Source organism: Lactuca serriola, chromosome 9, assembly GCF_051521515.1.
Source record: "Lactuca serriola cultivar US96UC23 chromosome 9, Lser_US96UC23_V15, whole genome shotgun sequence".
NCBI classification, from domain to species: Eukaryota; Viridiplantae; Streptophyta; class Magnoliopsida; order Asterales; family Asteraceae; genus Lactuca; species Lactuca serriola.
The window spans coordinates 161,835,915-161,845,809 of NC_136416.1; positions in this window are offsets into that span (position 1 = coordinate 161,835,915).

Below are 9,895 nucleotides of genomic sequence, written 5' to 3' on the forward strand. Positions count from 1 at the left end.
TTGCTCCTTTCTAATATCTCTTGGAAAAAAAATATAAGAATTTTTTCACAAAAGACTTGTAATATCGTTGTAATAGTGACGATGATTGCTCTCTATATATGGACATGGGTTTCTAAACCATTTACTCCGAGTTTGTGTGTACTATTACTACTTCCATAGGCAGGTTCCTAGTGAGAGTCTAAGACAACTAGAAGTTGGTTGACCTAAACTCACTTCTTCGAGTTTGTGTGTACTATCACTGCTTAATTAATTCTTATTATTAATTTATGATAGCTAGTTTTAGTTTGAAAAAGTTACGATGAGTTCCTATAATCTAGCTATAATTGTTGATCTCGAAAATACTAGGACGCTTCATCGGATGTCACTATGTTTAGAAAGTCATGTCTGCTTCAACTTGTCGTCGGATTGTAGCTAGCAACCACAAGTGGGAGTGTCAATCTCGTATAGATCTATACATATCTCTCTCGCTCACTTAAGAATTAATGATTATAGGCTGGGTGCAAGTTGAATATCTATCAGTGTGTTAATGAATTGTGTCTTATCTAACCCTTATCATGGGGGCCTCCCGTGGTCATTCGTGTTGTTATTCTACGTTGTATTTTATACGGTATACTTATACTTATTATTACTATTATTATTATTATTATTATTATTATTATTATTATATTATTTAATATATATATATATATATATATATATATATATATATATATATATATATATAGTTTAGCGTAGTCGAGAACTTGGCCAAAGTAACGCTAGGTACTAAGTTTATCCAAATGCGGCTATAATAACGAGTTTCAGCGTTTCCTGGTAATTGGCCAACACGAAAACTAGGTATCTTCTTATCTATCATAATGGTTCAAGATAACAACTAGGCATTATATTAGATAAAGAGTTTGGGTAGAGTTACAGTCGGTCATAATATTATCCTAATGCTATGGACATAAATATCTTACTATAAGTAGTGATAACTACGTAAAGTTGTATTTTAGACATGTATTACCCCCCCCCCCCCCCCCCCGATAAGAGTTGAAAATGGGGTCGTAAACTCACCTAAGAGTTATGTAACCATTGATGTAGGGTAGGAATCCACAATCTAGTACTTCGAGAGACATTCGGGATAGTGGCACAAGAATCGATATAAAGAGAGAATGGGTAAGAGGGGTGAGGAAAATGGTCTGCCGAATCTTGCTACTTATAGCTGTTTTTTGGGTGTGCGTTGTGCAATTGCGTGCAAACCGTACAATGATGCCATGTATCGTCTCCTCAGTGTGCCATGTCATCCTGTATCTTGATGAAATCGTGTGTTAGTTCGAGCGGTGCAATGCGCGTGAGCGCGAGTGATGGAATAATTAAACTTTAAAAATTTGTACCTCTCACATACAAACTCCATTTCCTACGACTTTTATATATTCTTGTAGATCTCTTCACTCTCTACAACTTTCCTTTTGATCGTTTTGGCTAGTTTTGACTTTTGTTTTTCGACTAGTTTTTATTATCGTTAAAAATCATATCTCCATCATATGACTTCCATCTTAGGTGTTATCTGCTCCATAATTCCTACTTTAAATAGCACTACATTTTTCTAGTTGGCGACTTTTCCAAAAACCGACCAATCTCTCTGTTGTATTTGACGATGTAACTTCTTAAGTACGTCAAACATTTATTTACTATAAATGACATATCTCGCTCATACTGTGTCAGATTCCCGCCAAATTTATATTTCTGGAATTGTGGTACCGTTTAGAATCTAAATATATTAACATGCTCAAAAAGTGATGCGACATTTTGTGCACTTATTTTTTAGCCTATGGTTTGACGTTAATGAGAGTGATGGTTGAAATTTTGGCGTTTACAGGTTTGTATTATCGTGTTTTCACGTTGGTTGTCGACAGTGGCTAAGGATGTAGACTATGGGTTGTCACAAAATCAGACAAGAAGTCTTGTCGTAAGTGGATGGAAACGTACTTTCCCGCGGCATGGCATTACGGGGTACCATGGTGCGGTGGTGAAAGTAAGTTGCTTTGTGGGAAAGGCACCACAACACATAACACAGGGTGTTGAGCATGCACTTCACCACGATGTGGTTTCGTAGTCAAGAAACAAGTTTATATATGTTTTAGCCTCCTTTTCGATCCATTTTCTCCCCAAATCGAATTGGAGTTAGAGAATGGCGATTTAGAAGCTAAGAGAGTGCCAAGACAAGCTAGAGAAAGAGGATAACAAAGATTAACATCCTTGCACTCTTAAGATAAAGATTTCTCCTCTAGATTAAGTTTTGAGCTTAATTAGTGAAATTGCTAGATTGGTTAAAATGGTTGAATTGATCAACCTATAGCTTGATTATGATGTTGATGAGAATATCTAAAAGCTTTGAACAAGCTTTATAGGTGATTTCAAAGGTGAACTCCATATATGTAAAGTTAGGGTTTCAAACTCTAACTAATTAGAGTGGGGAATTTACGAATAGATTAGAGTGTAATGAATTAGGTAGTATGGGATGATTAATTCATTGGGTGGAATAAATTTAGAAGTAGAAAATGAGATGTTAGAATTATGATTAACTAAATGATTATTTTGACATAGAGTATATAAGTTCATAATAGGTTAAGACAAATTTTAAGAAAATTGATATGTTGGATGAATATGTCTTGTGTAATGCCCACAGATCCATGCTAGTCAACTTAGAGACATTAAGTATCGAAAATGACTTTTTGATAGAAGATTATTTATAATAAATAATCTTAACTAAGTTGTAGTATGTCACACCCCCGAACCGTCAGAAAAACAACAGCAAAAACATCTGAGGGTGGGTGACGTCATACGTAGTATCAAAACAGTCGTATCATAGCAATCAAAGTAAACATAACCATTACATTACAATATGAATATTTACATCTGTGTTTGAGAACATAGTTTGTATACTCCGATATAAACAAAAGATAAAGATGAGACTCCAAAATGCTCCGTCTTCTCCAAAAGCTGGCGATGGTACCTGTCTATCGTTGCCCTGAGAATACAAGCGGTTTTAAAAATGTATCAGCATAAAGCTGGTGAGTTCATAAGCATGTTTTTGTAATGAAAACTAGTCACTGAATTTTATAGACGGTTTCTTTTCAATATAAGTAAAAGGTCGTTTGTATTGGAAACCATTGTTATCAAGCTTTGAATATGAATGTAGGTTTACCAAGAAAATCCCATATTTTCTAACATGTTTATTGATTTTTCTGTATGAAAAGTATCGTTCCGTTCGAAAACCGTGGTTACCACCAGTATGTAAGATCTGTTAGAAAACCCTGGCTATCACCAGTGAGTATAGTAGTTCTATTACTTAAAATAAAACCAAAAGTTGTGTCCCTGGAATACCCTCCAGTAAGTAGATAAGTAGTTTTATTACTTAAAATAAAACCTTAGAAGAAAGAAATCCCGTAAATAAAGGTTAGTTTCTACATATTGTGAGTCGTATAACCATACTAATATGACCGGTGACCTCCTTGACGTTTCTTCAGTCGTCGTACGATTTCCAAAATTTGTCACCCCAGGTGTGCCCGTCTAACTGTAGCTAGCAGTTCAGGTGTGGGATTGTCGGTCCCGAATAGATCTATTCACAAATTTCACGCTCTCCCTTCAGGAGACTCTGGTTATACTACCGGAGAGGATTTATTGGTACCCCGAGGGGAATAACGAAGATAAGTCTCACAATCTTGTATTAACTAGTTTACGTGTTGTTCGGTCGTTCTCGAGTTCGAAATCGTTTGTAACAGTGCAGAGTACAAATAATTATACACAAAATAATTATTAGGCAAATACTCTAGTTTTGTATTTGTAGTAATGGATCAACTAAATCTGACATAGTTTATATGTTTCCTTTTGCACGAAGTTTGAATCTGTAAGACTGGTAATGAAATCCCAAAATATACCCATTATAGTTTTGAATGGTTAGTTACGTTCATGTATTGTTTTGAAAACTATGCAATTATGATTAGAAAACATCCCTTATGCTCCGCATATTACAAAAGGGGTAATTATATCTAAATGTTTGATAGAAAATCGTTGTAATTGCATCAGTTTTTAGGTTATGAAAACCTTTATGTTTAGCTTGTATCCCCCCAGAAAACATGAAAAACTCGGAAAAGTGTAGGGGTATGAACTCACAGTCGGTTGGATGCAGAGGATTGAATTGGGCGACCCTTGAGTTGGTGTATGTTGCACTTAACGGGATCCTAATATCAAATAATACATATGTGTATTTAAATTAGCGATTTCGTTAGATAGGTGTTAGATAAACACTTGGTTTTTGGCTAAGGAATGTCATCGGGAATTGGTTGGATCGAGGAAAACAGGCTTTTTCCCACGAATGTGCTGTTTACGGCCATGAATTGGGTTTGTTGTCCATGGGTTTACGACCCATGGGTTTGTGGTCTAAGGGTTTATGACCGTAAACACTGGACGAAATGTGGGATTTTCGGTGTTTCAGGGTCCTTTCTAGCCTCTTGGAATTATTCTAAACCTTGTGCAAAGCTCAAAGTAGGGTTTAAAGGCCAATAATCAACCTAAAATGGAGTTTACGACCATTGAAGGGTGTACGGCCGTAAAACCATTCCGAATTTATGATTTGGGTCGATTCTAGGTAAAAAATCAGTGGTTTCCAATAAACATTAAGCATGGAGGGATGTTACTTACTGAGAGAGGCTTGGAAAACGGTTTTTAGCCACCAAACACTAGTGTGTGTTATTGGTGTTCTTGGTGAGAGAGGATATCTAGCAAAGATGAAACTATATGGAATGAAAACATGGATTCATCACTTAGAAGGGATTAAAACACAATAAAGGTGATGAATCACTTACATTCTTGATGGTTCTTGATCAAACTCGGAATTGTAGAGAGAGAGTAGAGAGAGAAAGCTTCTTAGAGTGTGAAAAGGTTGAAATGGAGGCCACTCAGCCCTTATATAGGGTGAGTTTACGACCAGGGGTGGGGGTCCACCTGGCACTGACCTCAAATAGAGTTTACGGCCGTACACGAGTTTATGGCCGTAAACTCGCCTTGGCCGTGAACTCGTGGCTTTTCGAGGGAATCGTGAGTTTTTCGTTTTCCGACACGTATGTATTTATGACAATAACCCTAGTTAATTAACTTAACCCAAGAAGTTGACGGAAAATTTTAATAAAAATTAAATTTTATTAACAGAAGTGGGTTACAATAACGGAATAAATTTTGGGTTGTCACATCATCCCCCCGTTAGAGGGAATTTCGTCCCGAAATTCGAAAATAAGATACAAATTATGGATTTGGAAAGAGATGTGGATATTTCTATTTCATTGAATCTTCGCGTTCCCAAGTGAATTCAGGTCCCCGCTTGGCATTCCAGCGAACCTTCACTATCGGGATGTGGCTTTGCTTTGTTCGTTTGACCTCCCGGTCCATGATTTCGATTGGTTCTTCCACGACGTTCAGATTTTCGTTGATTTCAATTTCGTCAAGAAGGACCACAAGGGTTTCGTCAGATAAGCACTTCTTAAGATTTGAAACGTGGAAGACAGGGTGAATATTGTTACGCTCTTGTGGTAAACGGAGTTTGTAGGCTAGGGACCGATCCTAGCAAGGATCTCAAAGGGTCCTATATATCTTGGATTTAGCTTTCCACGCTTTCCAAAGCGTATCATGCCTTTCCAGGGCGATACCTTCAATAGGACGTGGTCTCCGACCTGGAACTCCAAGGGTTTTTGTCGCTTATCGGCGTAGCTCTTTTGTCGATCTCGTGAAGCTTTTAGTCATTCCTGGATTTGCATGATCTTTTCAGTGGTTTCACGGATAATCTCTGGACCAGTGAGAGCGTTGTTGGGGACTTGTCCCTTGGCTAGCTGCATGTCGCCCACCGCATCCCAGCACAGAGGGGACCTGCACTTACGACCATAGAGGGCTTCAAATGGCGTAGCCTTGATGCTGGTATGATAACTATTGTTGTTGGAGAATTCAACCAAGGGCAAATGAGTGTCCCATGACACGCCGAAATCGATGACGCAGACTCTCAACATATCTTCCACGGTTTGGATGGTTCTCTCACTCTGTCCATCTGTCTGAGGATGATATGATGTGCTCATGTCCAGCTTAGCTCCAAGAGCCTTCTGCAGGGACTGCCAAAATCTAGAAGTGAACCTGCTATCTCGATCGGAGATAATGGATACAGGCACACTGTGTAGTCGAACTATCTCTTGGATGTAGATTCGTTTGAGTCTTTCCATATTGAAAGTTTATTTGATTGGCAGAAAGTGACCAGATTTCGTCAACCGATCGACTATTACCCAAATGGTGTCGTACCCACTCGGAGATTTGGATAATTTGGTGATGAAATCCATGGTAATCCTCTCCCACTTCCACTCAGGTATATCGGGCTGCTGCAGCAAACCTGAGGGCTTCTAATATTCAACCTTCACCTTGGCGCAAGTCAGACACTTGCCCACGAAGGTAGCAATCTCGGCTTTCATGTTTGGCTACCAATATAGTTTCTTGAGATCAAGGTACATCTTATCCAATCCTGGTTGAACGGAGTATCTAGTCTTGTGAGCTTCGTCCATGACAACCTCTCTATATCCACCGAACTTTGGGGTCCAGATACGGTTCATGAAATAATAGACTCCATCTCCCTTGATCTCTAAGTTTTTCTCCATACCCCTTAAGGCTTCGTCTGCTATGTTCTCTGGTTTTAGGGCTTCCTGCTGAGCCTCTCTGATTTGTGCGGCTAAGTGGGAATGGATGGTCATAATTAGTATCTTCACTTTACGACCTGAACATTCTTTCCGGCTAAGGGCATCTGCTACCACATTGGCCTTGCCGGGATGGTAGTGGATTTCGCACTCATAGTCACTGAGTAGTTCTACCCATCGCCGTTGTCTCCTGTTTAAGTCTTTCTGGTCGAAGATGTGTTGCAGGCTTTTATGGTCAGTGAAGATCGTGCATTTGGTTCCATAGAGGTAATGTCTCCAAATCTTCAGTGCGAAGACCACTGCTCCCAACTCTAGGTCGTGAGTTGTATAATTAACTTCATGTGCTTTCAGCTGCCTCGAGGCATAAGCAATAACCTTTCCTCGCTGCATAAGCACCCAGCCTAATCCATGGTTGGATGCATCGAAGTAGACAACAAAGTCCTCCGTCCCTTCGGGCAGAGACAGGATAGGTGCGTTGCACAAAGGATCGCTTCAATGTTTGGAATGCAGTGTCTTGCTTTTCATTCCAACAAAAGGGTACACATTTTTGAGTCAGAGTGGTTAAGGGTTTGGCAATTCTGGATGAATCTACGATAATAGCCAGCAAGACCCAAGAATTGACGAATTTCCGTGGGTGTCTTCGGTGCTGACCAATTCTCTATCGCTTTGATTTTGGAGGGTCCACGTGTATGCCTTCCTCACATACCACGTGACCTAGGAAGGTTACTTTTCGAATCCAGAATTCGCACTTGGAGAATTTAGCGTATAACCTCTCTGTCCTTAGAGTTTCCAGCATTAATCTCAAATGTTGTTTGTGATCTTCCTCGCTTCTGGAATAAACAAGTATATCGTCGATAAACACGATAACAAACTTGTCCAAGAAAGGACAGCACACCCGATTCATTAGGTCCATGAATATTTCCGGTACGTTGGTTAGACCGAAGGGCATTACTACGAATTCGTAGTGACCATATCGAGTTCGGAATGCTATTTTAGGAACATCACCCTTGTGGTCTCGTAGATGATGGTACCCTGATCTGAGGTCTATTTTGGAGAAAAAGATGGCTCCTTGAAGCTGGTCGAAAAGATCATCGATCCGAGGAAGAGGATAACGGTTTTTGATGGTGAGTTTGTTCAGTTTGCGGTAGTCAATGCACATCCGAAAAGATCCATCCTTCTTTTTCAAAAATAAAATCGGGGCTCCTCAGGGTGAGGAACTCGGTCTGATGAATCCTTTGCTGAGTAGCTCATTGAGTTGGCTGGACAATTCTTGCATTTCTGCCGGCGCTAAGCGATATGGGGAGTTAGCTAAGGGGGTAGCTCCGGGAATTAAGTTGGTGCGAAACTCGACTTGGCGCTCGGGAGGAATTCCCGGAAGTTCTTCTAGAAAGACATCAGGAAAATTGCAGACTTCGGGGATGCTCTCGAGGTCCTTAACTTCCTGTTTCTCATTAATCACATGGGCTAGGAATGCATGACCCTCATTTCGCAGAAGTTTTTGGGCTTTGATGCACGAGATAATGCGAAGGTTTGAACTGAGTTTATCACCATAGATCACAAGGATTTCTCCAGAGGGATGATTAAGGCGGACGACTTTTTCGAAACAAAGGATATCAGCACGATTGGGGATCAACCAATCCATGCCAATGATGACATCGAAGCTTTTTATGGAAACTGGCATGAGGTCGATCGGAAATGAATGATCATTTAGGGTAAGGGTACAGCTGCGAAATATATCGTTAGTGCTCTCTTTCTCACCGTTAGCCATTTCGACGGTAAATGTTCCGGTTAATAATTAGGGTTTATGCTTGAGAAGATGTTTGAATGAATGGCTAACAAAACTTCTTTCCGCACCAGAATCGAAAAGAATGCATGCATAAGAGTTGTCAAGGAGGAACGTACCCGTAACAACGGTAGGGTCAGCGACTGCCTCCTCTTGCCCCATCGTTAGAACCATCCCGGTGTTGCTAGTTGTTGTTGCTTTGGGGCAGTTTCTCTTGTAATGCCCGACCTTGCCACAGCCATAACAGGCTTGACCGACACCTGCTCCAGATGTCTGATTGGTTGGTTGGGCTGGTGTTCTGCAGCTTCGGGCAGTGTGACCCTTCTTGCCATAGTTGTTGCAGAGCATTTCACGACATGGGCCGGGGATACGGTGATGATAACTGCACTTGCTACACCAAGGGAGGGTACCAGTATATCCACTGGTAGGTGCTTGAGTTGCAGGAGCAGCGACAGGAGTAGTGGTAGCGTGGACTGCCATAGTTTGTTATTTCTTGGAGGACCCTTGCGAACTCTGACCCTTTCGCTTGTTCCAGAATTTGTTTTTATTCTCACCACTCTCCTTTGCTGGTTCAGGAGTGGCTGTCGTTGCATCAAGATCAACTCCATGATCTATGAGGGTCTACGCCAGGCACTTGGCGCTATCGAAAGTGATTGGCCTGGCAACCAAGACATTCCCTTGAGTTGGGGGCGTCAATCCCCAAATGTATCTCTCTATCTTCTTGCTTTCCGGGGTGACCATTCCCGGGCAAAGAAGTGCTAGGTCTTCAAACCTTGAAGTATAGGCAACAATATCAGAACCCTTCATCTTTAGTATCCAGAGTTCATGCTCCAATTTCTGCATTTCGCTCCGTGGGCAGTACTCAGCAAGCATGAGCTCTTTCAAGCTCTCCCAACCCATAGCATTTGCTACTGGCAGGGTTAGGGATTTGACCCGACTATTCCACCAGGTCAATGCTCTGTTGGTGAAAGTGCAGGCGGCGAATTTCACCTTGTTGGCTTCCGAACAGGAATAGATTTCGAAGATAGACTCGATCTTCTCGAACCATCGAGTCAAGGCAATAACACCTCCAGTGCCGTCGAAAGATGTGGGTTTTGCGTTCATGAAGTCTTTATAGGAACACTCCTTTTGGTGTCCCTGGCTACCTTCCTGATTTTGGAGATGGGTACCATCTCCCGACCCACCAGAACCGCCAGGATTCATCTGTGACATTGCGGCAGCCACAGCGGCATTAACGGTTGCCTGAAACATAACGGGATCGAATTGAGGAGGTGGCGACGGGGGATTGTTGTTCTTTGCGCTGGGTCTCTTCTTTGGAGGCATTTTGCTCTATAAATGATCAGGAAGAAGAGGATGGTAAGTCCTCTGAATTGAATCAAGAGATATGAAGCAAGAAATATCT